The 18,188-nt window shown below is 43.4% G+C and overlaps 1 long non-coding RNA gene across 1 annotated transcript; it reads right to left on the bottom strand.

Annotated features, from left to right (window-relative positions):
* Positions 1–1,003: 1,003 nt before the first annotated feature.
* On the bottom strand, positions 1,004–17,066 carry LOC121471493. Its single transcript, XR_005982694.1, has 4 exons — positions 16,995–17,066; positions 7,976–8,062; positions 4,670–4,836; positions 1,004–1,286 (listed from the first exon to the last, which is right to left on the bottom strand). It is a non-coding gene; the product is annotated as an uncharacterized LOC121471493 (long non-coding RNA).
* Positions 17,067–18,188: the final 1,122 nt, after the last annotated feature.

Consider the following 18,188-nt stretch of genomic DNA (forward strand, 5'->3'; position numbering starts at 1 on the left):
AAAAAAAAAAAGAAAAACTGCTAATGGTCACACATTGAGAAAGTCACAAGAGTGGGAGTCAAGGTTTCTGACCAGCCCTACCACATATTTCTTTTATATCACACATTTCTCACCATCTTGCTGTTGATGGTGGCAATTCCAAGAAAACCATCAGGAAAGAACCTGAGTGGGAATTCTTGCATGTCACAGCCTGACTCATGTCTGTGTGACTGGCAGTGCTCTGGCCTCCAGCCATTGCACTGTGGGTGGCACAATTCTGGAGATCTGAGTAAGAGGCTATGCTATCACAGTGCTTGTCCAGGCCAGGACTGAAGCCAATAGAAAAGGGAGGAGGAAAGAAGCAGTTGAGGGTCACCAACTTACAGGCCTTGTAAGATGGCCCTGAAACTTTTTGAGTCTTGCCCTATATTGTGATTGAAATAATGCAGCCCATCCATCTGATCTGAATATTTTTAATTGGTGGGTTTATTTTGTTGTATTGTAAGATTCATACAAACAGAATTCTATTTTTGTTTTCATTTACACAAACACTCAAGTATCCAAGTTCTCATGAGTGAAACAACAAAAAGAGGTGGTAAAAGAGATTGCCTTTTGGATAGAAAGATGTAAAAGTGAGATTTTTTCCCCCCTTTGGTATTATATGGTTGGGTAAATTTAGCTCAAATTTCAAGAAAGAAAAAAAAAAAAACAATAATGAGTTCAATCATGTGTTTGCAAAGTTGTAGAAACTATTTGGCTAAAGAATAATGTAGGAAACGGTTATGCGAAGGTGCAAGTGATACTTACGAAGGGCTAATGAGCCAGTGGTAGTAGTAGGCGGTGTGGAGTCAGGGCGATAACCAGGTACAGGCTCTGTCTTTGGGGGTGTCTCATTGTGTGGTGGCCAGAGGAGTGCTCCAGGAAGCCTTCCTGACCACGAGTCTTTTTTTTTTTTTAAGATTTTATTTATTTATTCATGAGAGACACACAGAGAGAGGCAGAGACACAGGCAGAGGGAGAAGCAGGCTCCATGCAGGCAGTCTGACGTGGGACTCGATCCCGGGACTCCAGGATCACGCCCTGAGCCGAGGGCAGACGCTCAACCACTGAGCCCCTCAGGCGTCCCCACGAGCCTTGACTTGATTCACTTGTTTTCTTCTGTGCTTCAGTCTTGCTCTGCTCTCTCGTCATCAAACCTGCATCATAAATCGAAGTCATTGATTCACCTGTCTGTTGTGCTTGTTGGACAGCGAGCTTCCGGAGGGCAGGAATTGTGCTTTGCTGTGCACTGTGTTCACCAGGAAAGGCTGCATAGAAAAGAGACGGTGGGAACTTAGTAGACAAAATCAAATTATAATATAGGAAACATAGCATCAGAGTTTATCATTTTGGAGTAGTAATTGTGTTTTGGTGGTTATATTCACCGCCTCTCAACAATAGGGGGTTATACTCTTCAAATTGATTAAATAAATTTATATTACATTAATACATTTCAGTCTTTATTAATTTTGCAAGCTTGGACAAATTATTTAATCTCCAACCTCAGGTTTTCTGCAGAGTAAAAGTGTTAGACTAGATCAATAATTCTCAGTGATGTTTGTGAGACCTATCCTGATATTCAGAGATGGAGTAGGATATAGCAGGATATTTATTAGGATATTTGTGGTTTGGAAAACATTCTCAGTATCATTATATAATTTTATATTTGGAAAAGGAAATGAAAGGTATTATTTCTGTAATATTAAACAGTAGGGAAAAAAGAAGTTCTGGAAAATGTTGACTCCTAGGTTTCACAGAGGTTGGGAGCCGACTCTTTTTGGGAGGTTGTATTAGAATCTCTAGCACAGGTGTGGGAGGGACCATAATTTACATTACTTTATGTTTTTCAATGAGTTCAATAAATGTGAGAGATACTGCATTAATCTGAAGAAGCTCTAATCACCTAGGATTTCATCATGGCTGACATATACCTTGTTTTTTCTTTGGATTTATTGAAAAGTTCACTTAATTTCTTTTTTTTTTTTTAACATGTCATTTTGAAGAAAGACAAAACTGTAAATCACATTAAGACAAGGCTCAGAAAAATAAAGATAAGAAAACCAGTCAGACTGAGTTACTGAAGTATCAATGTGTAGAACTGTTGTTACTTCATGGACTTGCCCACATCCTTAAGGGGCTGATAGCTTAATTTAATTGTAGCTGAAAAGATCCTGTGAAAGAGTTGAAACACAGCATAGCATGTTTGGGTGACTGGTTGCTGCCTTTTTGAAGAACCAGAGGCTGTGTTCTCATGGTGCTTGGAGACCCTACTTGAAGGAGTTTTTTAAGGGTAACTCTGCTGTTTGGTGTCTGAATGACTTCTCCATACGATGAAATACTTCCAGATAACAACCTGCACAATTCTCATACACCTTTCCTGTCATGAGTATCCATAGCCACAACAAAAGTATAAATGATTGGAAATGCCATACAAATTAAAAAAAAAAAAAAAGACCGAAAGGTCACCCTATTATAGCAGTTGATACACAATTCACTTCTTGCAATATCCTCTTCCTGGGGCTTTCCTCAGCTGGTTAGTGATGGGGACAGCTGTGCTGTTTATACTCTGTAACTGTTGGACACCTGGTCCATGCTCTTCAACCCCTCTGGTACCTCGATGACTTGATCACACTCCTGTTGTCCCATGAGTCAAGTGAACCATGATATTTTTCACACTACTTATAGGCCAACCTGGGCTACTTTTACTGTCTACTTGGCCTCTGTGTATATCAGTTACACAGAAGCAGAACCCATTTGTCCTGTTTTATGGTATTTTTAGCTCAGATTCGAAACTACTACATAGCTTTAGACTAAAGGCGTTGTTAAATTGTAAGCAGAGTTTATGCATTTTGAGTAGCAAGTCTAAAATTTGACTTTTGGACCTAAATCTTGAGTACTTAGAGTACTAACTCTCTTAGTTTAGAAGTCCAGGTCTTCTGAAGAGCAGATGTCAAGGAAAGATTACCTGGGCAAGAGAGTAATTGGGGGAAATGCTTGCGAAGGAGAAAAAGGAGTGGAGAGCCTGAGTAAGCAAGAGCAAGCTTCAGGAGAGAAGAGAGGATCTGGTTGGAAGCAGCTGCAGACCACAGTCCAGTTCTGAGAGTCTCAGCTACGCCAGTAGGGCTCCCTGGGCTCCCTGAGCTCACGTCCTATCAGAGGAGACCTGATCAGGCAGAAATGGCCCAGGTTTCCTACCCCTACTGTGTTCTCCTTGTCTGGGAGCAGCCGATGGGAAGGAGACCTAACTATAATGCTGCAGTGGATCCAAAGTTATGTCAGTTTGGGGCTGTCAGACAGCTATGTTCCCTGCTGCAGGTGCTCTGGAAGGGAGAGTTCAAAGGGGGTAACTTCATGGCCACCCAAGTGCCTAAGCATGTGACCTGAAATCCTCAGGATCCTCAGCAGAACTTTCCAAAGCTTATGAGCATTTTCCCCCTCTGTTCTCCACGCCCATCTCCAGCCTAATGTATAGCAATTCATTCCATTCTTAGACTCTCAGTTCCCTCAGAACCAGATTAGGTAGAGAAGCTACACCTCTGGAGGTTCACTATGTTTGGCTTTTTATTTCCTAGCCGATAAAATCACTCCTTAAAAAAAAAAAAATCCTAATTCCACAAACATTTACAGATGAAATTCCTAGCACTGGGGTAAATACAGAGGACAGAAGATAAATCAGACACATCAACAGACCCATATCCTAGAGAGGTGCGTATGTATTAGCAGAAATTTTAATAATGTGATAAATAGAGGACTAGACTGGACATAGATGGGGACTAGCTTGGCCAGCCTGGGCAAAGTCTGAGCAGAGTCTTCAAGGACAAATACAACTTACTCAGACAGAAAAATGCAGTCAGAGCAAGTCCAGGCAGAAAGAAAGTATGAGGAAGGGACTATAAGAAATGGAGCATTCCTGGAAGATAAAGGGTCAGACTCAGAGGTAGGCAGGATCCAGATTTATGCTTGGGAACTTGTACTTGATGGTGTTAGCCATGGTCACACGTGCCCTTTACAAGTGGGGCAGAGGACTTGGGTGGGTAAGACCAGGGAACAGTAGGAAGCCATTGCCTATTGAATATTTATTTCCATCCATTCACTGACATTTTTGTAGGAGGATAGGAATCCTGGGGAAAGATTGACTTACACTCAAAAGATGTGGATTCCAAACTCAGCATCACAGCTCGCCATAGTTAGACCAGTCACATAATTCCAAAAAAAACAGACATTTCTGTTATTTAGAAGTGGGAAATAATGACACTTGGCTTGACCCCTATGGAACTATTGTGAGGATCAAATGAGCTGAGACAAGACTTTTTGTAAACTTTCAGTCTGTGACAAGTAAGGGACTGTTATCATGTACTGCTCAGGAAATAACAGCACCTGGGAAAACCCACAGAGTGTGGTTTTGTAAGAAGTTGCTCAGCCTTCAAGGGAGAAAATGCCTGGCTCAACATTGGCCAAGAGGAACAGATCTGGGAAATTACGACATGAAGTAAAGCAAATGGGGCTTCTGTTTTGCTTCTGGAAATCACCAGTTCTTAATTGTCATTCTCATTGTTTACCCTTCCTCACCTTGGGTCGTTCTGAAATGAGAGGAAGTTTGGTCGGGTCAGGGAGTACTACTAATAGGGCAGAGGAGATGGTTCAAACTTACTTGATGTAGCAAACAGAAACTGAGCCACTTTAATGTGGGGAAGGTGGTAGGCTAGACATCGGGCATGTGAGTGGGCATTCGAATAAGGATGAGAAACAAGTTCAGCTTTACCAGGAAACTTTCCAACTCTTCAGGAGTACTATGGGAATCCCTGTCTTCTCATATTCCTAGAGAGAAATAGTATATATTATCAGATAAATAATATTTGCCCTTTAACTCCTCATCTGGAAAAAAAATCCTTCCTTTATTAGCTTGGTTTTGATGATGATTTGTTCAATTCTCAAGGAAGAAGCTACTAAAAATATAATTAATATACCCAATGTTGGTGAGACCCAGAGGCCAGGCCTTGTATGTATATACATTATCAGTACACATATAAAGATATGGAAAATCATCAAAAAAAAAATCCCATGATAGAGACTATTCTTAGAATAGCATTGTTTTCTTTAAAAAGTTACCTATTGGGCAGCCTGGGTGGCTCAGCGGTTTAGTGCTGCCTTCAGCCCAGGGCCTGATCCTAGAGACCCGGGATTGAATCCCCTGTCGGGCTCCCTGCATGGAGCCCACTTCTCCTTCTGCCTGTGTCTCTGTCTCTGTCTCTCTCTGTGTCTCTCATGAATAAATAAAATCTTAAAAAATAAATAATAAATAAATAGTTATCTATTCCATGAAGAACAAAATATTTTATAGAGGAATCAGTCTAGAACTATTGGTGTATCCGTTTAGACAACTGGTTGATTTAAAAAAGGGACTTGCTGGCAAAAATGTTAATTACTTTCTCTTGAGTACTTGTATGTTAGGTTGATCTTTGCCATCTTAAAACAAAACCAAAGCCAGACAAAAAACTAAGGGACTTTTTAATACTGATCAGATGTCCTCTGAAAGACGTGGACTTTTGGAAAAGAATTCCCCAAGGAAGATGGTTGCTGAGATCGATTCACTCAGTACCGAGACCAGCCACTTCTGTTTTTTTTTTAAACTAAAGTTTAGAGGGCAGAAAGTGAAAAACCTTTCCAGTTTAATGCTGAGGACCCACCTGGCTCCATCATGCACACGCAAGTGTGCATTTGTTATTGCTGTGTAACAAATTACACGGATTTAGTGGCTTAAAATAACACCATTTGTTGGCTCAGTTTCTACAGATCGGAGGTATGGGCACAGGGTAGCTGGACCCTCTGCTCAGGGCTTCCTCCACAAGATGCTGGCCAGGCCTAGGCTTTCATCAGGGTTCTCTTCCAAGCTCACGGCCTGGTGGCTGGCAGAATTGAGTTGCGTGTGGTAGTAGGAGTAAGCTCCCTGCTCTCTTGCTGGGGTCATTCCCCGCAGGCCGAGCCTTCTTGACATTCTCTGCCCTGTGGTGCCGTCTACACATGGCAGTTTGCTCCTTCAAGGCCAAGAGGAGAGTGTCTCTGGCTTCAAATCTCTGACTTCTTTTAAGGACTCATTTAATTGGGTCAGATCCATGCAGGGTAACTCTCCTTGGATTAATTCCCAGCCAATTGACGGGAGACTTTAGTTACATTCACGAGACCCCTTTTTGTCGTATAAAGGAACATAATCATGGAAATGATATCCCGTCATATTCACAAGTTCTGCTCACACTCAAAGAAAGGATATTGTGGTGCATATTTACATTGGGGAGCAGGAATCTCGGGGGCCATCTCAGGACGCTGCCTGCCACCCATACCGTGGCGAGGGACAAGTAACCAAAAGCAGTGAGGACTGTTACCTGGGACATAAAGCCTTGATTGAGACAACAGGATCATAAACGACCTCTCTATATATCCATTAAATGTGTGTAATTCTGCATTGTCTTTATAGATTCATAGTACGTCAAAGCAAGAAGAACACTTCTAGTTCTATGGCTTTTTCCAACTATATATATATATTTTTAAGATTTTATTTATTTATTCATGAAAGACAGAATGAGAGAGAGAGAGAGAGGCAGAGACACAGGCAGAGGGAGAAGCAGGCTCCGTGCAGGGAGCGTGATGTGGGACTCGATCTCAGGACCCTGGGATCACGCCCTGGGCTGAAGGCAGATGCTCAACCACTGAGCCACTCAGGCATCCCCCCAACTATATTCTATGGAACACTTGCAATAAAGTCCAGGATGTGAGCACTTTTTTGAGGGAAAAAGTGTTCAATAGTCCTGTCAGCTTGGGATTCACTGCACACTCCTGGAACTCATAGCCCTCATTAGCATAGCAAAGACTCAGGGAGATCCTACAGGGAAAAACAAACACCCAAAAACTTCTCTGGGTCCAAAGAAGGGTTCCTAAACCAAGCCCCAGAAAAATTAAATAAGTCACAAAAGCCTACTGGTAGGCTAGTGGAGAAGGAAGGCCTATAACTAAGATGCTTAGGCTTTCTACCTTCCAGAAACGTGAAGCGTGTTCCTCACGCCCTACATGCCTGCGAGATAAGCTTCAATGAACACAGCCAGCTTCATGAGGAAGTAAACAATAATATGTAAATAGTTTGGCAAATGTATTAATGCTGTGTCCACGGGACCCATGGTGTCTCTTTGAGAAGCCTGCAATCCCGGCCACGTCTACTCACGCACCACGCAGCAGAGGTGCCAGCCCAGAGAGCGGGCCCAGGGCAGCTGTACCCCCACCTCTCTGTTACCCACACCACAGCACTTCCCAGGTGTAGGACCAGAGGAGGCAAAAAGGAGCTTGTGAAATCCGTCTCCGGGACGTTTTGATAACTGTAGCACACTTACCTATCAGCCAGACATTTGGGGCTAAGGGATTGATGGAACACGGATCATTTAAAAATAAGCCCACAATTCAAATGAAGAAAAAAAAAAATGCATGGAGGTCACTGCAGAAGGCAATACAGACCACGTATATAATAGAAACCTGATTCTTGGATCCGAGCGCTTGCAAGCACATGCCCGGGCTGCATTCCACAGTGTAGATCACATCACGCACATCTGACCAGGAGACAAGAGGTTCCAAGGGGCGCATATTTTCAGCATGAAAACGAGGAGCCATTAGTTGTTGCAAGCACCGGTCCAGTCAGCTGGCGGGCCTGACACACCTTGGCATGCATTGCTCCCCAAGGCCACGCAGTTGCGCCCCAGCGGGGGGTGGCACGGGTGGGTGCTGTAGCAGTCACCCCCCTGCATCCTGCTTGGCTGTCCTTGGAAGGAGCCAAGCTAAATAAAGGACCTAGACTCCATCACACTTTTATTATTGGCCGGTGATTCCCCCCACCGGGCAGAGGCCTAGATTCACAAGTGGTCAGACTTGGTGCGTTCTCTCTCCTGGTGCTCCCCTCTCTCCTCCCCCCACTCACCTCATGGTTTCTTTCTTCCTTTTCTGTGGCAGCTGCATCTCGAAAAGGACTGGTGCACTCGTTGAAAACAAACCCAAACCCAGCAAACTGTCCTCACGGTGATGGTTCATAGCCACTCAGACCCAAAGAAAGAGAAAGGAAGAAAGAAAGAAGAAAGAAAGAAAGAAAGAAAGAAAGAAAGAAAGAAAGAAAGAAAGAAAGAAAGAAAGAAGTAAACCATTTAGTCATAAAGGAACTCAAACCACAATATACACCCACCACAATTCTCTGGCAACATTTCCACACATGAGCATATTCTCTGGGGTTTATGGAACCTCCCAGAGCGTCCACTAGGGCATGACTGGGGCAGCACCCTGTGGACGACTCCAGGCTTCGGGGGCTTGCATCTACTCTGCTGGACGCATCAGGAAAATGTAATTTAGGATTTTTTTTTTTTTTCTGAGCTAAGGCAGTTCCATTATTCTTACACGCTGAGTGTTCGGTGGCCATCCTCCAGCTTTCTGGGTTCCACAGCTGAGCCCCCACCCTGATGCTTTCACACCAAAACTACTAGCCCATCGGCAGGTGGCTGTGTGGATACGCTTGAGGACTACAAGAGGCCTTGGTTCTTTGAAAAAACCAGTGAAGCCAGCATCTAAGGAATGGGATTGTATTTCAGCTTCTAACTATTATTCTGGGGCTGCTCATGGAAAAACCAAAATAATAGGGAAAATCATTTCCGAACCCAGAACGTTGGTATATGTTAATCGAGAAGTAAAATCAGGTTAGTAAATAATATTTCCCCTGTTATTAGCCCTCAAAACTGGGCTCAGACTCTATTTAGTCTATAATTAACAAGATGTGATGAATATGTTACGCAGAAAGATTTTGAATATGACCGATGCCCCTGCTTTGTTAGACCGTATTCAATGAGGACAGAGTCATCCTATAACAGAGAACACACACGCTTGAGCTTAATGCAGATGGACGTAGAGACACACATTTTTCTTTTTTCTTTCTTTCTTTCTTTCTTTTTTTTTTTTTTGAGACACACGTTTTGCTATTCCGGCAGTGGGACAAGATATTTACATCAAGAATATCCAGAAAATCCTGACTGTACAGGTTGGTTGCTGTCTGTACAGTGCTTCTGTCTATCAGTATGGCACATGGGGGCTCTGGGAAGTGCCTTGTATGATACCCACTCTCCAAGCGGGCATGACATGAGACTTCAGCGTAGTTGGAGCTCGTTAGTTAGAATATTCTTTATTGTAAGAAATATGGGTTCACTTCTTCCTGGTAATTATTTATGCTAAGTTTATATTAAAAAAAAAAAAATGCTGGGATCCCTGGGTGGCGCAGCGGTTTGGCGCCTGCCTTTGGCCCAGGGCGTGATCCTGGAGACTCGGGATCGAATCCCACGTCAGGCTCCCGGTGCATGGAGCCTGCTTCTCCCTCTGCCTATGTCTCTGCCTTTCTCTCTCTCTCACTGTGTGCCTATCATAAATAAATAAAATTAAATTTAAAAAATAATAAAAAATAAAAAAATAAAAAAAAAATGCTGCTTCGACAGTAAGGTCTCCAGGCTTGAGGTGGGGCAGGGTGATCTTATTTCCATTCCTCTTCTTTCTTTTATCTGGTGGCCTGAATTTGTTTCAATCCACCAAAACCAACATGAAATTGCTTCCTCAAAAATTCTTGATTTCCTATGATCTGAGGAGCAGAAGGAAGACGGTGTTAGGGGTTCCCAGTAACATGAATACATATTTTCCCTTTCACTGCTGCACACCAGGATTTCAGGTCAAACCCTAGAAGGAGACAGGAGGTGTCGAGGGTGAGGAGACAGTTCCCCAGTGATTTTTTTTTTCTTCTTTTATCAGACTGTAGCTTTAAATGACTGTCTTCCTGGTCCAAAGCAGGCAGGGCTGCTAAGAATTTCAAATAAGTATACAAATGACTTTATCTGATCCTGTAATGGACATATTTTCGATAAGTGAATGGGGAGAGGTGAGATCCCCATTTCAAAGGAGCCGGCAGTGGGCCCCCGAGGGTTGGCTGGCAGGAACTTTCAGGAAAATAGTCGTAAATGCACTGGTGGGCCTCGGCGGGTGCCTTGGGGCTGTACTTTGGACTCTTCACTGCCGGTCTAACAGGTGAGGCCCCAGATGCAAATATTTGGTTTGACCCTTTCTTACTGTCAACACTGCAGCCCTTTGCATGATGTAAAGTATAGAATTTATGGCTGTTTGCACAGACATTATCAAAATAATTGTAAATCCTGCTTTCTTGTTATTTCTGAAAGATTACTGGCCTCACCGGTATTTTAGGGAAGGGGTTCGGTGAAGGTAGGTGAGTAGGGGGCTAAAGAATGAGAAGAGTCAACAGTACAAATGGATTCCAGGGCTCTGAATTGAATTCAGACGCCATGGTAGAGCAAGGAACAGTCACCCAAAGAATCCAAAGTTCACATCAGCACAGGAAAAAGCGATAATTCCTGAACTTAATGGGGTGGACATCAAGGCCAACCTCCTTTCCACACAGACTGTCCCTCCTGTCTTTACTTTTTGTTCATGACCACACATTGTGGTTTTTGAGCACCTTCCTTGTTGGATTTTGTTGAATCCCATCTCATGTTCTTTATTTTTTTTTTTCCATCTCGTGTTCTTTTTCCATTTATTTTTATTTTTTTGCTTTTCCGATCTGTGTAAATCTTGCCTCTCCTTATGGTTTTTAAAACATCATCAGGGCAGACGCATTTGGTGTGAAGGCAGAGGGCAGCAAGTAGAAAGATGATGGACTGTGGGATCAGGCCAGCTGCTTTCAGATGCTGGTTCTTTTACCTACTGACTGTGAAAGCACAGGCCAGTTCATTAACTTCTCCGAGTCTCTCTTTCTGCATCACTCAGAGGTGATCTGTGTTAGGTATTACAAAAGAGAGTGAATATAAAGACCACAGCCCCGATCTAGTTCCTTCATATTGTTCTTCCCTTCCCTTGCACGTCTTTGACCTTCCTTGGCCCCAGCGCTCTCTGCTTATACTTGGCACACAAGAGCCATCTAAACGTGCTGGTTAAATGTAGTAAAAATACATATGCTTTTTGAGAGTGGATGGAAAGATATAGAAATTATCTCGTATCAGTTTGCGTCAGGGTGGAGAGACTCAGCCCTTACAGAGCTCCACCTGCCTTCCCCTGGATCAGGAGGTTGCTATTTTGTGCTGAACTCTTCTCCAGAGTTGCCTTAGCTCCCCACTTTGCCCGTGTAGGTACAGCCTTAATACTTAGATCTGGAAATGGGTTTGTTGAGAGGCAGTAGCAAGGTGGGGAGTGAAGAAGGAAGATAAAGTAGGGAAAATTGGGCAAAATATCCATGTGAGGCAAAATAGGGAGAGCAAAGCCCTAAAACAAACTAATAAACAAAACAAACCCTGAATTAAATGCATTTGAAACAACCAAATTCCATTCAAGTAGCGTGATTCTTGCAGCATGGAAACAGTGAGGGCCAAGACTTGGGTAGACATGATCAAGTCTAGTTCATACTTAGGTGTTGAAGTATGTCTGCAAGTGTAGATTCCCCAGGGAATTAGAAAGCTGAGGGATAGGCCAGAAAGTTTAATAAATAAGATTAATCAATTCTACAGTCGATTTGGAAGCCAGCTTAGACTATGCTGCAGGAAAAACACTAGACGAATATTTTGAATATCATTTGACTTTGATGTGTGTAACATTTTGACCTGGCATGTTCTGGAAATCATGGACTGAGGTGTGCCCCTTTAGAAGAGAACGTATCTGGGGGATCCCCAGCAGGGTGGGTGGCTCAGCAGTTGAGTACCTTCCTTCGGCCCAGGGTGTGATCTTGGAGTCCCAGGATCCAGTCCCGCATCAGGCTCCCTGTATGGAGCCTGCTTCTCCCTCTGCCTGATCTCCCCTGTTTAACAGTTTAAAGTCAGTGTCTCTGCTTCTCTTTCTGTGTCTCTCATGAATGAATAAATAAAATCTTTAAAAAAACATTTAGAAGAGAATATATCAGAATTAATATTTGATTAATGAGTTGGGGAGGTGGGAGGGCTTATTATGCTCCCATCTCTATTCTTGTGCAGCTGAAATTGATTTAAAAAATTCACCCAAAATTTACAATTTCAAAAAATTATTTAAGCTGTAGGTTGGCAAGAGGCAAGAGGTAGAGTTGGAGATCCACACTGGAGGATAGCTATGGGCTTCGCTCCTGACCTTGCCCTCTATTGGGGAATTGGGAGCATTTAAAGGTTGCATTTGTGCCCTGCGTGGCCTGTAGTGTACCCCAGCCTGGGTCTGCAGGGAGGTGGGTCACTGTGCATACAAGTACAAACCACAGAAACATTTCTTCCCCCTAGGAAATGGATTCTGATTATGCTACGAAAACAAGTGCCAACATTTGTCTTTCGTGTTTCTCAGTGGTTCTGCAGAGGCACAGACTTCGAAAAACAAGTTAAAATTTAATTATGGACTTAACAAACTGTTTTGAATATTTAAAGGCCAGGCATTAAAAATCATGTAGAATCATTAAGAAACCATAGCTGCCTGTCCAGGGTGTACAACGTGCTAAAAAGGGAAAAGGAAAGAAAATAGCTCCAAGTTGTTTTTACAGTGATTTGGGAAATAAAACTAAAAGCAAAAACGTGATGCCCAAGGTTTCTGTTTGTTTTTTCTTCCTGTGTCTCTAACTTTTATCTTAAATCTAACAAATGACTGCCTGGATTTGTCCAGAGGCAGCGACCAAGCGGGGAGTGAGAAGGAAGCGTAGAAACGCTGGCGAGGGATCAGCAAAAGGGAAAACCAAAAGGAAAGTCATGGTGAACACACTGAACTAACAAATTAAAGTAATAAAACTGCATCCAAGTTGACGTGAATACTGAGCAACCTGATGAAATCAAAGTTGCAGGCCTACCTTGGCCTAAGTATGGAAATTAGCTAAGGTGCAAATGATCTGACGTGCTCTCTGAACGCTAGCTGAAGTCCTAATTTTACATGGGTTTCAGCTCTTGTTTAGTTTAATAAATATTAATTGAGCACCTGCTGTGTCCCAGCACAGCCAGGAACCGGCCACCCCGTGTAAGCAGCGGAGGAATTACAGCCTAGTCGGGAAGGTGACAAGCCAGCAGGTACTTCGGCTACGGTAAAACAGGGTGTAATAAGATAAAAACATGTAAGAGAAATGATGGCTAATGAAGAACAAAATTCTTATTTAAATCTAATTTAAAAGATGTGAGTGACCACAAGGCCAACGCGGGTTCAACAGCTGACCATAGTGGTGAGTCCTGAAGGACCCTGCCCTCCGCAGCTGAGCTAACGATGCGTGAAAGGTTCACTCCCTGTAAAACACAGGCGCTAAAAATACATATATCGGATAGGAATTTTGAAGCTCAACCACCACTACCTATGAATTATCATTATTATATTCAGTTATTAGTTATTGAACCAATACTCTTTTCCATATTCACGCAAAACCATGGAAAATAATTAGATCCAAGCAGATCACAGAACGTTTTAACTTTAAAAACTGTGGTTTTATGAAATATCTGTTCAGTCTTCCAAAATATCCAGATGTTTGGCTTTTGCAGAAAAAAAAAATATTGCTTGTGTTTTTCTCTTTTCATTCAGATGCTTTGACATTATTATATAGACTCTAATGTTTTTGTTGTCAAGATGTGATTAGAACCTTCTAAATTACCGTCTGTGGCGTCCGGTGTTATTTAGGCCCACATTGGACCTGACATCACGCACTTAATAGTCACTTCAGAGTTTTTACAGAGTTTGTGTTGTATAAAATGTGATGCCAGAGCCTCTATCACAGATGTGTTCAATAAGAAAAAGCTTACGAGAAAGTCTCGTCCATATATTAGTCATCTCCCATCAATGTGCTCCCTCCTGATGCAGTTCATCTCCATGTCCTTGGGGCTGTGGAGTTAGAGAGCCTCGGGCAAGGTCATCGCCAGGCCCATTGCATCGAGGATTAGGCTTTACAGAGGCTCAGCCTCACTCGTCACCTCCCCTCACAGACTCTGGACTTGCCTTCGGCTCCCCGGAGCCCCTCCAGGTATGCTGGGGGCTTTCCTGGTGCCCACTGCCCACAGGGCCTCCCCCAACGCTGTCACCAGCCCCGGGGGCCGGCACCTGCCGCTCTGTTGTCTCTCTCCCACCCAAGCAACCTTCTCACTCAGTCTTTAAGTCCAAAGGTTTGTCGTTTAGTGTTCTTTCCCGGGTCCTATAGGAAATACACCCATTTCTCCCAAATCTGTTAACTTGATTTCATTCTCCCAAGTTTCTCAATGATTCGTTTTGTCTGAGAAAAGCTTTTGTAGGCCTTCCTTGGCCCTTTGGTCTGACTCATTGGTGGAATCTCCCTGCCTTTCCTTGCCTCCGTGTAGAGTCTCTTGTGAGCCCACCAGGAATTTCCATAACTTCTATGGACTCTGAGGCTTACAAAAGCGTTGGGCTTACTTCCTCATTTCAGTGGTCGCTGAACTAGCCCAGCAAAGAACCCAAATTTCGAGTGGCTGCCATTAGAATGGTTTCTAAACCAGAGTCTGAACGATGCTGTTTGCCCTTCCGAGATCCTCCTATTCTCCATTTTCCCCAAGGGTCCCCCCTTGGAGATCCGTAGCCCTTCCAAGCCCTTTCCCTTTGCATCTTCCTTCTTTACAGAGTCACGGATCACCAAATTGTCAATCCTCTTAGCGCTTTTATCAGTCATGAGACCTTTCCCTAAGGTCACACTAAGACGTTAATAGTGGTTTGGTCGGTTTTTCTGCCAAGGAGTCTCTTAAAAAGCAAATATAGACTTTTTTAAATGGAAAGAGACATGAACATACCTTTAAAGGAAGAGTGAGGTGAACGACCAATACTCCCCTTCTAAGTAGGAGAATTTTGTGCATGGGGCATCTAGATGGAGAGTGCGTGTGAGGGCGTTAGTTAGTGCTGTTCCATACCCAGCAAATATTCCACACCCACTCTGGTACCTTTTTCTCTTTTTTAAATTTTTGTATTGGTCGTGCCAAATAGTTTGTTGGGCCTCCGACAGCACTCTTCATCTGAAAAACCAAGTAATTGCCGTGCCCAAGCAGGGGCACGATCACCCTGTTCAGCTCCTTCTCTTCTCCTAGCACTCCCTGAAGATCTGGTTTTGAGTTCTGTAGACAGAGCCCTTGACCCTGCATTGCACAACTGCCCTGGAGGGAGAGATGTTCTCTCCCCTTCACATAACCTTGTTCTCTTCTGGAGAAACAGCTCTGCAAGATTACACGCACTTGAGGGAGAATAACATTACCGAGGAGACGATATTTAGCTGTTCCCTTAAAATCCAGTGGGCAGTGATCCAAAAGCATTTGGGGAACTAGAAGTAACTCCTTGCGAGCCAGCCAACCAGCGGCCTACATTCTTTTGCTTAATGGTTTTTTATGAGGGCATAGTTCAATTGCCTTAAGACCAATCAGGTTATTAATGGGCTGTTCAGGTTTTTAACGAGATTATTTAGAGACTCAAAAGCTTTCTGAGCTCATTTAATAGATGAGTTCTCTCATGACAGGCAAACTGTAAGGTCAGTGATCACAAAGTGAGGTGCGCCGATCCCTTGATTTATCGAGGTATGGGGGAAATAGTGAAAATAAATAAATGTATCTTTAAATATCTTTTAAAAGCCTTTTTTTGTGAGTGCTTTATATCATTCATAATACATTACCAGGCAGCAGATTTAGGTCGTTCGTAGGTAAAAACAGATATATTGGGGTAATCTTGTTTTAAACTGTTAAACGGGGAGATTAAATAAGGTGAAGGCTTACTGATGAAGCAACACCTTGCCTACCATGCCTAGCTCCTCCAATCCACGCACTGTACGAAGATGGGCTCTCTGAGATGCAGTCTCCCATGTAAACAATATACCCAAGAAAATCTGAAGCTTTTCCCTGAATTCCAACCACCTAGAGAATCTAGTAGTAGTGTATTTTTTTTTTTTTTAGTATTAGTTTAGATAAAGTCGATGGCAGCTCTTAAAAGAGAACATTTATTTTTAGCCCAGAGCACCTGTCTTTTTGCATGATCCTTCAGTGTCACGGCCGTCAGACGTCCCTCCTGGACCCAGTGGCAGTGCTCACAGAGCAGGGCTTTGAGGAAGCCAGAGGAACGGGACGCGTGTGGGTGCCCAGGTGGAGTGCCTGTGGCCTGTCCCCTCTGGGGGAGACAAACTGGAGCCTGTTTTCCTCTGGACATCAGAAGAGAGGACCTCCTATGAGAGAAAATGCTGCCTGCTTTGAATTGGCAAGAGAAAGTTTTCTTTTATTTATTTTTCCTTTATTTATTTTTTAAAAAAGATTTAGTTATCTATTCATGAGAGACACAGAGAGGCAGAGACACAGGCAGAGGGAGAAGCAGCCCCATGCAGGACTCGATCCCAGGACCCTAAAGGCAGACGCCCAACCACTGAGCCACCCAGGGGCCCCAAGAGAAAGTTTTAAAGGCACGATTCCTGCCTGTTTCTCCAGAAGTTTGATAACTAAGGGACCCAAGATGGAAGGAAGGAAAGAAACAGAAGTGTGGGTTTTTTGTTTTTTGTTTTTTGTTTTTTTGTTTTTCTCCCACTGTATCAGCCTGCTTCTGCCTGCAGAGGAAAGCACACTCCAGCTTTGAAAACCGTCATATCTGTTTTCAGATCCCAGGAGGCCGTGTCACCGCTACCTCACAGCTCCACACATACCATTCCCGTCCCGGTCTCGGTGGCCGACAGCCCTGGCAGCCGTGCTCTGCGTGACTGTCTGGCTGGACGGGCCTGCCTGAGCCTTCATGCTCTAAATTGCTTGGTATGTGGTCTTGGGTGAGTTGCTTATTCTTCCTAATAGTAAATAGAGTAATAACTCCTCCCCACAAAGCTGGGTACACTGTGTGCCATATAATTTAAGTACTCTAAGTGCTGGCTTCCTTTTCTAAGTTTTGATCCCCTCTCCTGGTCAGTTCAACCCATCGCTCATCTGCATGGTGTCCCTTGTCTACCTCTCTTCATGTTAGGATCTTACCTTTTGGGGCCTCACTGATCAGGAACCTTCTGCGGATCCCTTTCCGTGTAAATTCTTCCCCTTATAATTTCCTTCCTCACCAGCATTTCACCAAGAATTGGTCGTGAAGCACTAGTTGTACAGGATTAAAAAGTGTCACATGAAACATAAAAAGGGGAGGGGCATGGTTCCAAGGGCCTCAGTGCCTTGGGGATATGCTGGGTGTGACAAAGGTGCCCGGCTTCTCTAACAGGGTGGCTGTGGTGCAGAAGACACCATTCTGCAGACTTAGCCCATCTGCTTACTTTGGAGTACAAAACCTTCTTTATGCAGGTGCCCCATGGGTCTAGAGTTCTGTGGAACATACTTGAAGAACTACTATTCTTCATTTATCCTGCTAGCATTAGGAAGGGGCTTCCATTCTCTGAGGTTTTCATATCCAAAGACCTACTGTTTCCTGACATCAGTTGAAGACGAGCTAACTCTGGTTTCATTTCATTATCCCAAGTAACTCTACTCTAGTTCCTTAATCACAAACCACCACCCTAAGACCGTATCTAATGGCCCCTCCCCAAACTAGGAGAATTAAAAAAAAAAAAAAAAATCTTCCCTTCTACAACATCTCCATAATGAGCTTCTACTTTCACTATCTTTAAGACAGTAAAGAAGAAAGTAAAGAACAATGCTCAGAGTAGATAACATCAATTTTTCCTATCGCAGGGCACCTGGGTGGCTCAGCAGTTGAGTGTCCGCCTTGGCTCAGGTCGTGACCCCGGGGTCCTGGGGTCCACATGGGGCTCCCTGCAGGGAGCCTGCTTCTCCCTCTGCCTCGGTCTCTGCCTCTCTCTGTGTCTCTCATGAATAAATAAATAAAATCTATAAAAAAATTTTTTATTGCATTTCATAAGTTCCTAGGACATTATATATGCAGTATGTAATTTTAGCTTTTTATTCTTTTGATCACAAGATGGCTCTTTGTTCTAACCAAACCTTCTTTAAAGACACCAAAGACCACGTAGAGCAATATAATAGGAAGTGTGTTTACAGCAGATATTCCATAAGCTTAGAGCAACAAAGGAGAAAGTATAGCACAGTAGTTGCTGAAACCACAAGGGGAGGTGTTTGTGGTGTCTAAGACCTCATGTACTTCTAGGCTAGAAGAAGAATGCTCATGTTGAGCAATTTTAACCCCTTCTCTGTGAAGTTTGCTGGTGT

This window comes from Vulpes lagopus, chromosome 1 (assembly GCF_018345385.1).
Source record: "Vulpes lagopus strain Blue_001 chromosome 1, ASM1834538v1, whole genome shotgun sequence".
Lineage (NCBI taxonomy): Eukaryota > Metazoa > Chordata > Mammalia > Carnivora > Canidae > Vulpes > Vulpes lagopus.